Below are 18,374 nucleotides of genomic sequence, written 5' to 3' on the forward strand. Positions count from 1 at the left end.
GTCAGCCTTAGCAATATATTTTTGGATCTGTCCCCTCAGGCAGGGGCAACAAAGCAACTAATGGGACCTAACCAAAAAGCTTTTATACAGAGAAGGGAACTATCACGGAAACAAAAAGGCAACCTAATGAATGAGAGAAGATATTTGTAAACAGTATGCCTAATAAGGGGTTAATGTGTAAAATATATTAAGAGTTCATTCAGTTTTGTATCAAAAAATGACCAAATTAAAAAATATGCGATGGGGTTTTTCAGTGGTAAAGAATCTGCCTGTCAATGCAGGAGCGGCAGGAGATATGGATTTGATTCCTAGGTCAGGAAGATCCCTTGAAGTAGGAAATGGCAACTCGCTCCAGTATTCTTGCCTGGAAATTTCCATGAACAGAGGAGCCTGGCAGGTTTCAGTCCATGGGATCACAAAGAGTCAGACGCGACTGAGCACACACACACACCACACACACACACACACACACGTGCGCGCGCGCACGCGCACACACACAGTCATTTGGCAATATGAAAAAGTACTTTGAATTAGAAGAATAGCTCAGAACAAAAATGGGCAAAATGCAATAAGATGTATGAGTTGGTTCAAATCAAGAATAACTGAACCAAAAAAAGAGAAAAACGGGCTGATGACTGAATAGACATTTTTCCAAAGAAGACATACATATGGCCAACAAGCACATGCAAAGATGCTCAACATTGCTAATCATCAGGGAAACGTGAATCCAAACCACCATGAGATATCATCTACCATGTGTCAGAGTGGCTTTCATCAAAAAGACAAGCAACAGCAAGTGTTGGTAAGGATGTAGAGGAAAAAGTAACCCTTCTCATACACTGTTGGTTGGAAGTAAATTGGTGCAGATACCATGAAAACAGTATTGTGGATTCCTCAAAAATTTAAAAATAGAACTACCACATGATAAAGAAATTCTTCTTAAAAAGTTTTTATCTTTCCTTTAGGTTATTGGTTCTTTATGTTTATGTTGCTCTATTCAATAGTGGTTACAAATAAAAAATATAAATTTAAAAAATTAAGTGAAGACATTTAATTACTCATTCTTTCAATTAACTTTTTTCAAAGTATCCATTATCATGCATAAATAATACATCAAAAATAAGTGAATTTTCAATTATTTTACACCTTGCTTTTAAAAAGACTTCAATCTTTGAAATAACAGGTCTCTCAAGCAAGAGAAAAAAATCACAGTCTTTTCAGTTCTGAGTAAATTGATATGACACAAGTAGGCAGTAATTCTAGGAATTGTCTTTGTATGAAGGCTAATGGCTGCTTAAAATGCTGTATGAGTTGATGATTTTATCCATCCTCCAATAGGAATTAGATGTAGATGGTAGCAAGAAAGAAGACAAATTTTAGGGGACTTGTAAGACATCATGAGCACTGAGGTCTTTGGATTTGGCATCAGAGTACTGGAGGACCAGAAAAGGGTTAGAAGTCAGGATACCAGGTTTCCTGTTCTCATTGTATCACAGCTGTGCATATGAGGGCTTATTTTATACCTTAAAAAAAATAAGATATTTTGAAGGGATAATATCTAAAGCCCATGCCAGCAATGCTGTTCAATGACTGGGGCATTCAGCCACTGTCTTTCTACTTGGACTTGACTTCTCATAATCTGGTTGATTCCCAGACTCTCTATGAGAGAGAAACCTCTATGAGGTTTTGCTAAATTGTTAGTTGCTAGCATCCTTCACTAAAACTTGGTCTGTGGAGGGGTCTTGCAATCACTTTTTTTTTTTTAAACTTGTTCAGAGTCAAATATAGAGAAAATAAACCTCACTAATTTTGGCAGAGACCTGAAACACCTGGTCTAATCTTCTGCCTCAAAGACCTTTTTGATTCCCATTTTAAATTTTAAAATTAACATGTAAATTATATAAAACTTGAAAGATACAATAAGGGAAAAATTCCAAGCCATTCATAACATCAAATAATAATATAAATATGATTACATTTTAATTAACTTTAAAAATTTCTGTTACTATATCATTACAACAAGATTATATTATATATTTATAGTGTTGTGAAATAGGTTTATACACTATGCCATTATTTTAAGACATATTGAACATTTTCTCACACCATTAAAATTTTTTAAAATTTATTTATTTATGTTAATTAGAGGCTAATTACTTTTCAATACTGTAGCGGTTTTTTGCCATATTGACATGAATCAGCTGTAAGTGTACATGTTTCTCCCATCTTGAGCACCCTTCCCACCTCCCACCCCATCCCATCCCTCAGGGTCATCCCAGTGCACTGGCCCTGAGTTCCCTGTCTTATGCATTGAACCTGGACTGGTGATCTGTTTCACATATAGTAATATACATGTTTCAATGCTATCCTCTCAAACCATCCCACCCTCACCTTCTCCCACAGAGTCCAAAAGTCTGTTCTTTACATCTGTGTCAATTTTGCTGTCTTGCATATAGGGTCATCATTACCATCTTTCTAAATTCCACATATATGTGCTAATATACTGTATTGGTGTCTTTCTTTCTGACTTACTTCACTCTGTATAATAGGCTCCAGTTTCATCCACCTCATTAGGACTAATTCAAATGCACTCTTTTCAATAGCTGAGTAATATTCCATTGTATATATGTACCACACTTTTCTTATCCATTCATCTGCCAAAGAACATCTAGGTTGCTTCTATGCCCTAGCTACTATAAATAATGCTGTGATGAACATTGGGGTACACAAGTCTCTCTCAGTTCTGGCTTCCTCAGTGTGTATGCATAGCAGTGGGATTGCTGGGTAATATGGCAGTTCTATTTCCAGTTTTTTGAGGAATCTCCACACTGTTCTCCATAGTGGATGTACTAGTTTACATTCCCACCAATAGTGTAGGAGGGTTCCTTTTTCTCCACACCCTCTACAGCATTTGTTGTTTATAGATTTTTTGATAGCAGCCATTCTGACCAGCATGAGATGGTACCTCATGTGGTTTTGATTTTCATTTCTCTGATAATGAGTGATGTTGAGCATCTTTTCATGTGTTTGTTAGCCATTTATGTCTTCTTTGAAGAAATGTCTGTTTAGTTCTTTGACCCATTTTTTGATTGGGTCATGTATTTTTCTGGAATTGAGCTGCAGGAATTGCTTGCATATTTTTGAGATTAATTCTTTGTCAGTTGCTTCATTTTCTATTATTTTCTCCCATTCTGAAGGCTGTCTTTTCACCTTGCTTATAGTTTACTTCATTGTGTAAAAGCTTTTAAGTTTAACTAGGTCCCATTTGTTTCTTTTTGCTTTTATTTTCATTACTCTGGGAGGTGGGTCATAGAGAATCCTCCTGTGATTTATGTCAGAGAGTGTTTTGCTTATGTTTTCCTCTGGGAATTTTATAGTTTCTGATCTTACATTTAGATCTTCAATTCATTTTGAGTTTATTTTTGTGTATGGTGTTAGAAAGTGTTCTAGTTTCATTCTTTTACAAGTGGTTGACCAGTTTTTCCAGCACCACTTGTTAAAGAGATTGTCTTTTCTCCATTGTATATTATTGCCTCCTTTGTCAAAGATAAGGTGTCCATAGGTGCATGGACTTTTCTCTGGGCTTTCTATTTTTCTCCATTGATCTATATTTCTGTCTCTGTGCCAGTACCTTACTGTCTTGATGACTGTAACTTTCTAATATAGTCTGAAGTCAGGCAGGTTGATTCCTCCAGTTCCATTCTTCTTTTTCAAGATTGCTTTGGCTATTCGAGGCTTTTTATATTTCCATAAAAATTGTGAAATTATTTGTTCTAGTTCTGTGAAAAATACTGTTGGTAGCTTGATAGAGATTGCATTGAATCTATAGATTGTTTTGGTTAGTATACTCATTTTCACTATATTCATTCTTCTGATCCATGAACGTGGTATATTTCTCCATCTATTTGTGTCATCTTTGATTTCTTTGATCAGTGTTTTATAATTTTCTACATATAAGTCTTTTGTTTCTTTAGGTAGATTTATTCCTAAGTATTTTATTCTTTTCATTGCAATGGTGAATGGAATTGTTTCCTTAATTTCTCTTTCTGTTTTCTCCTTGTTAGTGTATAGTAATGCAAGGATTTCTGTTTGTTAATTTTATATCCTACAACTTTACTTTCATTGATTAGCTCTAGTAATTTTCTGATGGAGTCTTTAGGGTTTTCTATGTAGAGGATCATGTCATCTGCAAACAGTGAGAGTTTTACTTCTTTTCCAATCTGGATTCCTTTTATTCCTTTTTCTTCTCTGATTGCTATGGCTAAAACTTCCAAAACTATGTTGAATAGTAGTGGTGAGAGTAGATACCCTTGTCTTGTTCCTGACTTTAGGGGAAATAATTTCAATTTTTCACCATTGAGGATAATGTTTCCTGTGGGTTTAAAATTTATGGTTTCTATTATGTTGAGGTATGTTCCTTCTATGCCTGCTTTCTGGAGGGTTTTTTTTTTTTTATCATAAATGGATGTTGAATTTTGTCAAAGGCTTTCTCTGCATATATTGAGACAATCATATGGTTTTTATCTTTCAGTTTGTTAATGTGTTGTGTCACATTGATTGATTTGCAAATATTGAAGAATCCTTGCATCCCTGGGATAAAGCCCATTTGGTCATGATATATGATCTTTTTAATATATTGTTGGATTCATTTTGCTAGAATTTTGTTAAGGATTTTTGCATATATGTTCATCAGTGATATTGGTCTGTTCTCTTTTTTTGTGGCATCTTTTGGCATCTGGTTTTGGTATTAGGGTGATGGTGGCCTCATAGAATGAGTTTAGAAGTTTACCTTCCCCTGGAATTTTCTGGAAGAGTTTGAGTAGGATAGGTGTTAGCTCTTCTCTAAATTTTTGGCAGAATTCACCTGTGAAGCCACCTGGTCCTGGGCTTTTGTTTGTTGGAAGATTTTTTTATTACAGTTTCAATTACCGTTATTGTGATGGGTCTGTTAAGATTTTCTATTTCTTCCTGGCTCAGTTTTGGAAGGTTATACTTTTCTAAGAATTTGTCTTTTTCTTCCAAGTTGTCCGTTTTATTGGCATATAGTTGCTGATAGTAGTCTCTTATGATCCTTTCTATTTCTGTGCTGTCTGTTGTGATTTCTCCATTTTCATTTCTAATTTTGTTGATTTGATTCTTATCCCTTTTTTTCTTGATAAGTCTAGCTAATGGTTTGGCTATTTTATTTATCTTCTCAAAGAACCAGCTTTTAGTTTTGTTGATTTTTGCTATGATCTCCTTTGTTTCTTTTTCATTTATTTCTGCCCTAGTTTTATTATTTCTTTCCTTCTGCTAATCCTGGGGTTCTTCATTTCTTCTTTCTCTAGTTGCTTTAGGTGTAGAGTTGGGTTATTTATTTGATTTTTCTCCTGTTTCTTGATGTAGGCTTGTATTGCTCTGAACCTTCCCCTCAGCACTGTTTTTACTGAACCCCATAGATTTTGGGTTGTTTTGTTTTCATGTTCAGTCATTTCCATGCATATTTTGATTTCTTTTTTGATTTCTTCTGTGATTTGTTGGTTATTCAGAAGTGTGTTTTTTAGCCTTCATATGTTTGTATTTTTAACAGGTTTTTTTTTTTTTTTTTTTGCTCCTGTAGTTGACATCTAATCTTACCACATTGTGAGAAAAGATGTTTGAGATTATATCAAATTTTTTGAATTTACCAAGGCCAGATTTATGGCCCAGGATGTGATCTATCCAGGAGAATGTTCCCTGTGCACTTGAGAAAAAGGTGAAAATCATTATTTTGGGGTGAAATGTCCTATAGATATCAATTAGGTCTAACTGGTCCATTGTATCATTTAAAGTTTGTGTCCGTTGCTAATTTTCTGTTTAGTTGATCTATCCTTAGGTGTGTGTGGGGTATTAAAGTTCCCCACTATTATTGTGTTACTGTTAATTTCCCCTTACATACTTGTTAGCATTTGCCTTACATATTGTGGTGCTCCTATGTTGGGTGCATGTGTATTTATGATTGTTATATCTTCTTCTTGTATTGATCCTTTGATCATTATGTAGTGTCCTTCTTTGTCTCTTTCCATGGCCTTTATTTCAAAGTCATTTTTCTTATTTGCTACTCCTGCTTTCTTTTAGTCTCCATTTGCATGAAATAACTTTTTCCAGCCCTTCACTTTCAGTCTGAATGTGTCCCTTGTTTTGAGGTGGGTCTCTTGTAGACAATATATATAGGGGTCTTGTTTGTGTATCCATTCAGCCAGTCTTTGTCTTTTGGTTGGAGCATTCAACTCATTTACATTTAAGGAAATTATTGATAAGTATGATCCTGTTGCCATTTACTTTGTTGTTTGGGTTCAAGTTTATAAACCTTTTCTGTGTTTCCTTTCTAGAGAAGATCCTATGGCATTTGTTGACAAACCGGTTTGGTGGTGCTGAATTCTCTCAGCTTTTGCTTGTCTGTAAAGATTTTGATTTCTCCTTCATATTTGAATGAGATCCTTGCTGGGTATAGTAATCTGGGTTGTAGGTGTTTCTCTTTCATCAGTTTAAGCATGTCCTGCCATTCCCTTCTGACCTGAAGAGTTTCTATTGAAAGATTAGCTGTTATTCTTATGAGAATCCCCTTGTGAGTTATTTGTGTATTTTCCCTTTCTGCTTTTAATATTTGCTTTTTGTGTTTGATCTTCATTTGTTTGATTGATATGTGTCTTGGGGTGTTTCACCTTGGGTTTATCCTGTTTGAGACTCTCTGGGTTTCTTGGACTTGGGTGGCTATTTCTATCCCCATTTTAGGGAAGTTTTCAACTATTATCTCCTCAAGTATTTCCTTATGGCCTTTCTTTTTGTCTTCTTCTTCCAGGACTCCTATGATTTGAATGTTGGGGCATTTAACATTGTCCCAGAGGTCTCTGAGGTTGTCCTCATTTCTTTTAGTTTATTTTTTTCTTTTTTCCTTTCTGCTTCATTTATTTCCACCATTCTATTTTCCACCTCATTTATCCTATCTTCTGCCTCAGCTATTCTACTGTTGGTTCCCTCCAGAGTGTTTTTGATCTCAGTTATTACATTATTTATTCTTGATTGACTCTTTTTTTTTTTTTTTTTACTTCTTCTAGGTCCTTGTTAAACATTTGCATCTTCTCAGTCCTTGTCTTTAGTCTATGTATTTGTAACTCTATTTTGTTTTCAAGATTTTGGATCAGCTTTACTATAATTATTCTGAATTCTTTTTCAGATAGACTCCCTATCTCCTCCTCTTTTGTTTGGTTTGGTGGGCATTTATCATGTTACTTTCCTTGCTGAATATTTCTCTGCCTTTTCATATTTTTAGATTTCTCTGTTTGGGGTGTCCTTTCTGTATGCTGAAAATTTGTGGTTCCTCTTTATTGTGGAGGTGGCTCCCTGTGGTTTGGGTTGGGCTAGTGGCTTGTCAAGGTTTCCTGGTTAGGGAAACTTGTATCTGTGTTCCAGTAGGAGGAGCTGGATCTCTTATTTCTGGAGTGCAATGAAGTGTCCAGTAGTGAGTTTTGAGGTGTCTATGGGTTTGGTGTGACTTTGGGCAGCCTGTCTTTTAATGCTCAGGGCTATGTTCCTGCATTGCTGGAGAATTAGCATGGTATGTCTTGCTCTGGAACTTGTTGACTCTTGGGTAGAGCTTGGTTTCAGTGTAGGTATGGAAGCTTTTGGATGAGCTCTTGTCAATTAACGTTCCCTAGAGTCAGGAGTTTTCTGGTGTTCTCAAGTTTTGGATTTAAGCCTCCTGAATCTGGCTTTCAGTCTTATTCTTACAGTAGCTTCAAGACTTCTCCATCCATGCAGCACAGATGATAAAACATCTAGGTTAATGGTGAAAAGATTCTCTATAGTGAGGGACACCCAGAGAGGTTCATAGAGCTACACGGAGAAGAGAAGAAGGGTGAGGGAGATAGAGGTGACCAGGAGGAGAAGAGGCAGTGTCAAAAGGGGAGAGATCAATCTAGCCAGTCCCCTAATGCAGAGTATATCATGAGAAATGCTGGGTTGGAAGAAGCACAAGCTGGAATCAAGATTGCCCGGAGGAATATCAATAACCTCAGTTATGCAGATGACACCACCCTCATGGCAGAAAGTGAAAAGGAACTAAAAAGCCTCTTGATGAAAGTGAAAGAGGAGAGTGAAAAAGTTGGCTTAAAGCTCAACATTCAGAAAACTAAGATCATGGCATCTGGTCCCATCTCTTCATGGGAAATAGATGGGAAAACAGTGGAAACAGTGTCAGACTTTATTTTGTTGGGCTCCAAAACCACTGCAGATGGTGATTGCAGCCATGAAATTAAAAGACACTTACTCCTTGGAAGGAAGGTTATGACCAACCTAGATAGCATATTAAAAAGCAGAGACATTACTTTGCCAACAAAGGTCCATCTGGTCAAGGCTATGGTTTTTCCAGTGGTCATGTATGGATGTGAGAGTTGGACTGTGAAGAAAGCTGAGTGCCGAAAAATTAATGCTTTTGAACTGTGGTGTTGGAGAAGACTCTTGAGAGTCCCTTGAACTGCAAGGAGATCCAACCAGTCCATCCTAAAGGAGATCAGTCCTGGGTATTCATTGGAAGGACTGATGCTGAAGATGAAGCTCCAATACTTTGGCCACCTCATGTGAAGAGTTGACTCATTAGAAAAGGCCCTGATGCTGGGAGGAATTGGGAGCAGGAGGAGAAGGGGATGACAGTGAATGAGATGGCTGGATGGCATCACCGACTCGATGGACATGATTTGAGTAAACTCCAGGAGCTAGTGATGGACAGGGAGGCCTGGTGTGCTGCAATTCACGGGGTAGCAAAGAGTGAGATACGACTGAGCGACTGAATTGAACTCAACTGAAGTGTTCTCTACAGTCTGGAAACTTAGAGAGATTCACAGAGTTACGTAGAGAAGAGAATGATGACGGAGGAGATAGAAGTGACCTGGGAGAGAAAAGGGAGATTCAAAAGGGGAGAGAGCAATCAAGCCAGTAATCACACCCTGAAGCAAAAATGGGACTGAAGATTAGATTCTTAAAGGTACAAAATTGACAACAAATATCAAAAAGCAAAGATTAAAAGTCTAGAGCAGAGGTTTGACTCTGAAAAATACAATATTAAAAATACAAAACAAAATCAATCATAAAATTATAAAAAAATATGCTATGAAATTTGCTTTAAAAATAGGGTCTTTTTTTTTTTTCAAGGTAATAGTAGGTTATAAAAATGAAAAAGGAGTAATAAAGAACTTAAAAATTAAAAATGATAATAGTAAAATATTCCTAGGAATTTCTTTGGAGCTGTTGATGGCAGTGTGGGGTCAGTTCAGTTTCAGATAGTTCCTTGTTCCAGTTTATACTTCTTCTCAAGGTCTGTAGGGCCCTTCCAATATAGTCAGTTCTAACTACCGGGTTTTAATCTGTTGCACCTGTCACTTCCAAAGTGGTTCCCTCTTTGTTTATTTTGGCTTCCTCTGTTTCCAAGTCTCTTCAGTGTCTAATTTCTGCCCTGACACAAGGGGGCAAGACCACAAGGCGGTCACTTATTTAGGCTCACTTGTTCAGTTGTGCTGTGGGGAGGGAGGAACACTGCAAACAAATATTGCTGGCATGTGTGGGGAGTGCTTGCAGTGTATGAACCACACTGGGTTCACCCAGCTCACGGTGGGTGTGCTTTCCTGGTCTACACTGCTCAGGCTCCAGGTTGCTCTGCAGGGGAACTGTCCAAAGTGGGCCCTGGGTTTTGTGCACTTTCCAGATCTAAGCTGGTCAGGTTCAGGTTCTCAAGTACTCCACAAAGGCACAGAATCGGTTGGGCATGCATTTTGTGCCCTTCGCAGGTCCAAGCGGCTCAGGCGACCACAGCTTGGCACAGCTTGGCGAGTGCACTGTCCCAGGGGGGTTGTGCGTCTTAATCACGTCCCTGGTCCCAGCCGCACAGTTTCCCTGTGTGCCACAAGAGTGCCATCTCAGGTGTGCCGTGTGCTTCCTCTGAGAGCTAATCTCTGGCTGCAACCCTCCTGGCAGATGTCAACCATCCAGGATCCCAGGAAGACTTGGTTAGCAACTGGGAGTCTGCTCACAATTTGGTGGAGGATGCCATTTATGCAGCCAAGATTGCCCCTTGCCTCCCAGCTCTGGCTGTCACCTGCCTGCCTCTCTGCCTCCATTGGGGGGATGGGTCAGCCTGCAGCCAGCTAGCTCTCCTTTGGTATTCGCTCAATTCTTTGTTCTGTGAGTAGTCCAGGCTGCACCTTAGGTTAGAACTTTTCACAGGAAAGTTCTCTCTCTCTCTCTCTCTTTCTTTTCATTTCTCTCTCCAGCTATTCCACAGTTTGTGTTGCTATCTCACGTTAGCTCCCTCAGATTGTCCTCAGGGCATTCAGGCCTGGTCCTTACCCTAAGCATGCAACCGGCATCTCCCTGTTCAGCCCTGCTCACTGGTGGTGGACTTGAGGGTCTGGGCTACTTCTCCACTGGGAGTTGCTGTTAGGTGCATATTCTGTGGTGTGGTTTTGTTTTGTTTTTTCCTTCCTGGTTATGTTGCCCTCTGAGATTCCAAAACCCCCCACAGACCCGCCGGTGAGAGGGTTTTCTGATATTCGGAAACTTCTCCTCCTTCACAATTCCCTCCCCAGGATGAGTATCCATTCCTAACCCTTTTGTCTCTCTTTTTGTCTTTTATATTTTGTCCTACCTCCTTTCAAAGAGAATGGGCTGCTTTTCTGGGTGCCTGTTGTCCTCTGCCAGTGTTCAGAAGTTGTTTTGTGGAAATTGCTCAGCATTCAAATGATCTTTTGTTGAATTTTCTGGGGAGAAAGTGGTCTTCCTGTCCTATTCCTCCACCATCTTACATGTGTCTTAGTATATTCTTTAAAACTAAAATGCAGTGATTAAATTTCTTCCATAATATATGATTTAAGTAATGAGTACTATTTTTCATCTAGTTTTAAATTTTTATAATTATAAAAAAGATTATGATAAATGCTTTTGTTAATGTTAGTCTACATCTTTTACTATTTCCTTAGAGTAGAAGGTCAGTTGCACTATATTGGAGAAGTTATGTGGAACATTGCCAAAGTCTACACTAAATTTGACATTGCTCAGAGAATGTGAATTTAGTTTTTTTAACATATTATATTTTTTCTATATTTTTTCCTTTCTTAGCCTTTCCTATTGTTTTTTTCCCCTTGCAGCTAATCTTTAATTTACATAAATCTTCATCTACTTCTATTTAACTTTGCATATCTATTCTTTCTTTCTTTCCTTTCTTTCCTTTCCTCTCAAAATATTTATTAGTTTTCTTTTCATTGCCATGTTCCCCATTTGGCACCTTGCTGTAGTTTCATTTTCCAGTTTGTGCTTTAGTTAGTTTTGTGCTTAACTGGCAAATATAAGTTATTATTTACATTGTTCGCCAGGTCAATCTACTGTACTTTATTTTTGTTGAACTGTTTTCACTATGAAGGCAATGGCAACCCACTCCAGTACTCTTGCCTGGAAAATCCCATGGATGGAGGAGCCTGGTAAACTGCAGTCCATGGGTAGCGAAGAGTCGCACATGATTGAGTGACTTCATTTTCCGTTTTCACTTTCATGCATTGGAGAAGGAAATGGAACCCACGCTAGTGTTCTTGCCTGGAGAATCCGAGGGATGGCGGAGCCTGATGGGCTTCCACCTATGGGGTCGCACAGAGTTGGACACGACTGAAGCGACTTAGCAGCAGCAGCATGGTTGTATATGTATATTTCATTATTTTAATTATTAATTGCCTGATTTTGTAACTGCTATTCGTCTGTGGTTCATCTTTGATTTCTCACTTTTGGATTTTTGTTTTAATCTTACTTAATAACAAACCACTTGTGGAATCTTCATTCCTGACCAGAGATCAAGCCCTAAGCCTTTGGAGTGGGAGCACTGATTCCAAGGCCGTAGACTACCAGAGAACTAACCTCAGGGAGTATCAAATAGTGAGAACTCACACAAAGGAAACCACCTGAATAAAAGACCTGGCATCACCCAACCACCAGTAGCACCCTGTCCAGGACACCTCATCTAAACAACAAACAAAATAAAAATACAAACTCAATCATCAGCAGACAGTATTACCAACTCACTCAGCCTTGCCCATCAGAAACAAACAAACAAAAACTGAAAGTAAATCTCACCCTATATGAAGCTTACACAAACCACTGGACCAACCTTAGGAGGGCAGAAACCAAAAGGAAGGCAGAATTCAACCATGAAGCCTGGAAAAAGGAGACCTCAAACACAATAAGTTAAAAAAAAAAATGAAGAACCAGAGAAATACTACACAAATAAAGGAATAAACTAGAAACACAGAAGTCCAAATAAATGAAGAGGAAATAGGCAAGCCATCTGAAAAAGAATTAAGAATAATGATAGTAAAGCTCATCAAAAACCTTGAAAACAAAATGGAGAAAATGCACGAATCAATTAACAAAGACCTAGAAGAATTAAAAAGGAAACATACAGAGACAAACAACACAATTACTGAAATTAAAAATACTCTAGAAGAAATCAGTAGCAGAATATCTGAACCAGAAGAATGAATCAGTGAGCTGGAAAATAACATGGTGGAAATAACCTCTGAATAGCAGAATAAAAAGGATGAAAAGAACTGAGGATAATCTCAGAGACCTCTGGGACCATATCAAATGGACCCATTCAAATTACAGGGGTTTCTGAAGAAGAAGAAAAAAAAGAGAGTGTATGAGAAAAATTTTGAAGAGATTATGGTTGAAAATTTCCCCAACATGGAAAAGGAAATAGTCAATCAAGTCCAAGAGGCACAAAAAGTCCCAAACAGGATAAACCTAAGGAGAAACATGCCAATACACATACTAATCAAACTAACAAAGACTAAACACAACAAAAGAATATTAAAAGCAGCAAAGGAAAAGCAACAAGTAACATACAGGAGAAAGCCATAAGGTTAACAGCTGATCTTTCAGCAGAAAGGCTGCAGGTCAGAAGGGAATGGCAGGATATGTTTAAAGTACTGAAAGGGGGAAATCTATGACCAAGATTACTGTACCTGGCAAGGATTTCATTCAAAATTGATGGAGAAATCAAAAGTTTTCAGACAAGCAAACATTAACAGAATTCAGTACTACCAAATCGGCTTTACAATAGATGTTAAAGGGACTTATATGGTCAAGAAATGCAAGAGAAGAAAAAAGATCTACAAAGTCAACCATAAACAATTAAAAAATAGCAATAGGAACATATATATCAATAATTATTTTAAATGTAAATGGATTAAATGCTCCAACCAAAAGACACAGACTGGCTGAATGGATACAAAAGCAAGACTCATATATATGTTGTCTACAAGAAACCCACTATAGACCTAAAGACACATATAGACTGAAAGAAGAGGATGGAAAAATATATTCCATGCAAATGGGAAGTAAAAGAAAGCTGGAGTAGCAATCCTCATATCAGGTAAAATAGACCTTAAAATAAAGAAGATTACAAGAGATAAGGAAGGACACTACATAATGATCAAGGGATCAATCCAGGAGGAAGACATAACAATTATAAATATCTATGCACCCAACATAGGACCATCTCAATACATAAGACAAACACTAACAGACATAAGAGGAGAAATTGACAGTAACACAATAATAGTAGGAGACTTTAACACCCCAATCACACCAATGGACTGCTCATCAAAACAGAAAATTAATAATGAAACACAAGTTTTAAATGATACATTAGATAAGGTGGATCTCATTGATATCTTCAGGACATTCCATCCAAATGCAGAATACATCTTCTCAAGTGCACATGGAATATTCTCCAGGATAGACTACATCTTGTGTCATAAATCAAACCTCAATAAAGAATCAATATTGTGAAAATGACTATAGTACCAAATGCAATCTACAGATTCAATGTGATCCCTATCAAATTACCAATGGCATTTTTTCACAGAACTAGAACAAAAAATTTCACAATTTATGTGAAAACAGAAAAGACCCCAAATAGCCAAAGTCTTGAGAAAGAAGAATGGAGCTGCAGGCATCAACCTTCCTGACTTCAGATTATATTACAAAGCTACAGTCATCAAGATAGCATGGTACTGGCACAAAAACAGAAATAAAGACTAATGGAATAAGATAGAAAGCCCAGCCATGCACCTATGGGTGCCTTATTTTTGACAAAGGAGGCAAGAATATACAGAGGGGCAAAGACAGCCTCTTCAATAAATGGTGCTGGGAAAACTGGACAGCTACATGTAAGGGAATGAAATTAGGACACTTCCTAATACCACACACAAAGATGAACTCAAAATGGATTAAAGAGCTAAATGTAAGACCAGAAACTATAAAACTCCTAGAGGAAAACATAGGCAGAACACTAAATGGCATAAATCAAGGCAAGATTCTCTATGACCTACCTCCTAGAGTAACAGAAGTTGCAAAGAGTTGAACACGACTGAGTGACTTCACTTGTTCACTTTCATACACCTCAAAGCCAGAAAAACAAACAACTCAATCAAAAAGTGGGAAAAAGACCTAAAGAGACATTTCTCCAAAGATGACATACAGATTGCTAACAAACAAATGAAAAGATACTCAACATCACTCATTATTCAGTTCAGTTCAGTCGTTCAGTTGTGTCCGACTCTTTGCGACCCCATGAATCGCAGCACGCCAGGTCTGCTTGTCCATCACCAACTCCCAGAGTTTACTCAAACTTATGTCCATCAAGTTGGTGATGCCATCCAGCCATCTCATCCTCTGTCATCCCCTTCTCCTCCTGCCCCCAATCCCTCCCAGCATTTAGAGAAGTGCAAATCAAAACCACAATGAGATATCACCTCACACCAGTCAAAATGGCCATCATCAAAAAGTCTACAAAGAATAAGTGCTGGAGAGGGTGTGGAGGAAAGGGAATGCTCTTACACTGTTGGCAGGAATGTAAATTGATACAATCACTATGGAAAACGGTATGGAGATTCCTTAAAAAACAAGGAATAAAACCATGATGTAACCCAGCAATCCCACTCCTAGGCATATACCCTGAGGAAACCAAAATTTAAAAAGACACATGTATCCCATTGTTCACTGCAGCACTATTTACAATAGCTAGAACATGGAAGCAACCTAGATGTCCATTGACAGATGAATAGATAAAGAAACTATGGTATATATGCACAATGGAATATTACTCAGCCATAAAAAGGAAAGCATTTGAGTCAGTTCTGATGAGGTGGATGAACCTGGAACCTATTATACAGAGTGAAGTGATTCAGAAAGAGTAAGATAAATATCATATTCTAACGCATACATATGGAATATAGAAAAATGGTACTGAAGAATTTATTTACAGGGCAGCAATGGAGAAACAGCCATAGAGAATAGAATTGCGGACACGGGGAGAGAGAAGGATAGGGTGAGATGTATGGAAAAAGTAACATGGAAAGTTACATTACCATATGCAAAATAGATATAGCCAATGGGAATTTGCTATATGGCTCAAGAAACTCAAACAGGAGCTCTGTATCAATCTAGAGGGGTGGGATGGGGTGGGAGATGGGAGAGAGGTTCAAAAGGGAGGGGATATATGTATACCTATGGCTGATTTATGTTGAGGTTTGACAGAAAACACAATTCTCTAAAGCAATTATCCTTCAAAAAATAATTAATTAAAAATAATTTTTTTAAAAAGTCCAGTAAATCCATGAGAAAGTGAAGACACTCAGTCATGTCCAACTCTCCATCACCCTATGGACTGTAGCCCTCCAGGCTTCTCTGTCCATGGGATTTTCCAGGCAAGAATTCTGGAGTGGGCTGCCATTTTCTTCTCCAGTGGATCTTCCTGATCCAGGGTTTGAATCAGGTCTCCCACATTGTGGGCAGGTTCTTTGCCCTGTCAGACACAAGGGAATCCCATAAATCCATGTAGCTTGCCTAAATCCAGACAGCTTATCTGTGGCAGAACTGGCACTGGAATTTCTCTCCTTATCCCAGGTCAATTTTATTTCATCAAACAATACAGCCATGTGCTTAGAGTATCTGATGAAAAGAGACTGTCAGATGTTGAAGCAATGCACAAGCTCTGGAATAACCCTAATGCCATTCAATGACTGTTGACATGTGAGTTCAGCACAGTAACCCTGTGCCATTAAGTCAAAGAATATGATGCCAAATGCTTTCCAAAAATAATAAGTGATGTCTCTGTTAGTAGCAGTTCACACCCCACAAAATTATCACCAAGACATTTTCTATTTCATTTTGAATATATATGAAGAAACATTTTATTATTTATTATATTTTAAGGATTTTTCAATATAAGATATTTCAACCCTGCTTTCTTTATGTATCTTTTATCACCAAGCAAGGATGCAGGCCTGCTCCTCATGCCCCTTCTCATATATGTGACTGGTTCCTGCAATTGTTTGCATTCACACTGAAGACTAAGGCAGTGTTTTGTTTTTGTTTTTTGTTTTTAATTTTCTAATATGTCAAATCATTTGGAGTATCATTCTTATCTTCCTGGATACATATCTAGTTTTCATTAATAGTTCTTATTTTGCAGGAAACCATTATTTCCTTATTTTTCAAAGTAATGAAGAAACTAGCAATTATGCCACATAAGCTTTAGAGCTTAAACTCAGAGTGAGAGTTTAGCATTTTCTCACCATTATAATTAATGCAAGTTTTCAATCTAGTTCAAACTTCTTAGTGTATTCTGTGTATATTAAATATAGCGCAAAGGATATTTTATGATATATGGCTTTAAGTGCTTTGCATTTTGTCTTTATTAAGGCAGCTTATCTTTATATATATACGTTTTGCAAGTACTCTGAATTCACCAATCTGATATTAAGTTAGAGAGTCTCTTATCACAAGGCTCAGAATCTCTTTCATAATCAGTTAAGTGCTAGAAAAATACACTAAGGAAATCCAGGCTTATAAAAGTTACTTGAGAAACCTGTATGCAGGTCAGGAAGCAACAGTTAGAACTGGACATGAAACAACACTCTGGTTCCAAATAGGAAAAAGAGTACATCAAGGCTATATACTGTCACCCTGCTTATTTAACTTATATGTAGAGTACATAATGAGAAACGCTGGGCTGGTGGAAGCACAAGCTGGAATCAAGATTGCCAGGAGAAATATCGATAACCTCAGATACACAGTTGACACCACCCTTATGGTGGAAAGTGAAGAAGAACTAAAAGCCTCTTAATGAAAGTGAAAAAGGAGAGTGAAAAAATTGGCTTAAAACTCAACATTCAGAAAACTAAGATCATGGCATTAGGTCCCATCACTTCATGGGAAATAGATGGGGAAACAGTGGAAACAGTGGCAGACTTTGTTTATCTGGGCTCAAAATCACTGCAGATGGTGATTGCAGCCATGTAATTAAAAGACAATTACTCCTTGGAAGGAAAGTTATGACCAACCTAGATAGCATATTAAAAAGCAGATACATCACTTTATCAACAAAGGTCTGTCTAGTCAAGGCTATGGTTTTTCCAGTGGTCATGTATGGATGTGAGAGTTGAACTGTGAAGAAAGCTGAGTGCTGAAAAATTGATGCTTTTGAACTGTGGTGTTGGAGAAGGCCCTTGAGAGTCCCTTGGACTGCAAGGAGATCCAACCAGTCCATCCTAAAGATCAGTCCTGGTTATTCTTTGGAAGGACTGATGTTGAAGCTGCAACTCTAATACTTTGGTGAAACGCTGACTCATTTGAAAAGACACTGGTGCTGGGAAAGATTGAGGGCAGGAGGAGAAGGGGAGACAGAGGAGGAGATGGTTGGATGGAATCACCGACTCAATGGACATGGGTTTGGGTGGACTCCAGGAGTTGGTGATGGACAAGGAGGCCTGGCGTGCTGCGGTTCATGGGGTCACAAAGAGTTGGACATGACTGAGTGACTGAACTGAGCTCAACTGAAAATTGCTTCTTAATTTAGTAATAGATTCTTTTATTTTTCTTGTTTTATTAGAAGAAAAATGCCTAAATATATTTCTTACTAAAAAATATCTTTCACAGAATAACTTAAACATTGAGGAAAATAAAGATTATCATGCTTTCTAACATAACAGTTCTTATGTCAAGAAATAATCACAAAAACTTGAATAATTATATCTAAATAATGTGTATTGGTATAGCTAATATACTGAATTACTTCTGAATGATACTGAAGCATGCCCATTTTCTGACAATTTGTTTTCTTCAAGCTCTATCAGTGGCTTGAATCCCTCCCATATCACCTTGTCTTTCTCCATCCATTATTCAGCTACCTCTTACTCATACCTTATGGCTTCTCTAATTTGGCTCTTCTAGAATGCTATAATAATCCCTGATTAAATACCTAGAATAATTCTACCAAAAGAGGTGTCAGATAATTATTATAAAATATCACT

Source organism: Cervus elaphus, chromosome 15, assembly GCF_910594005.1.
Source record: "Cervus elaphus chromosome 15, mCerEla1.1, whole genome shotgun sequence".
Lineage (NCBI taxonomy): Eukaryota > Metazoa > Chordata > Mammalia > Artiodactyla > Cervidae > Cervus > Cervus elaphus.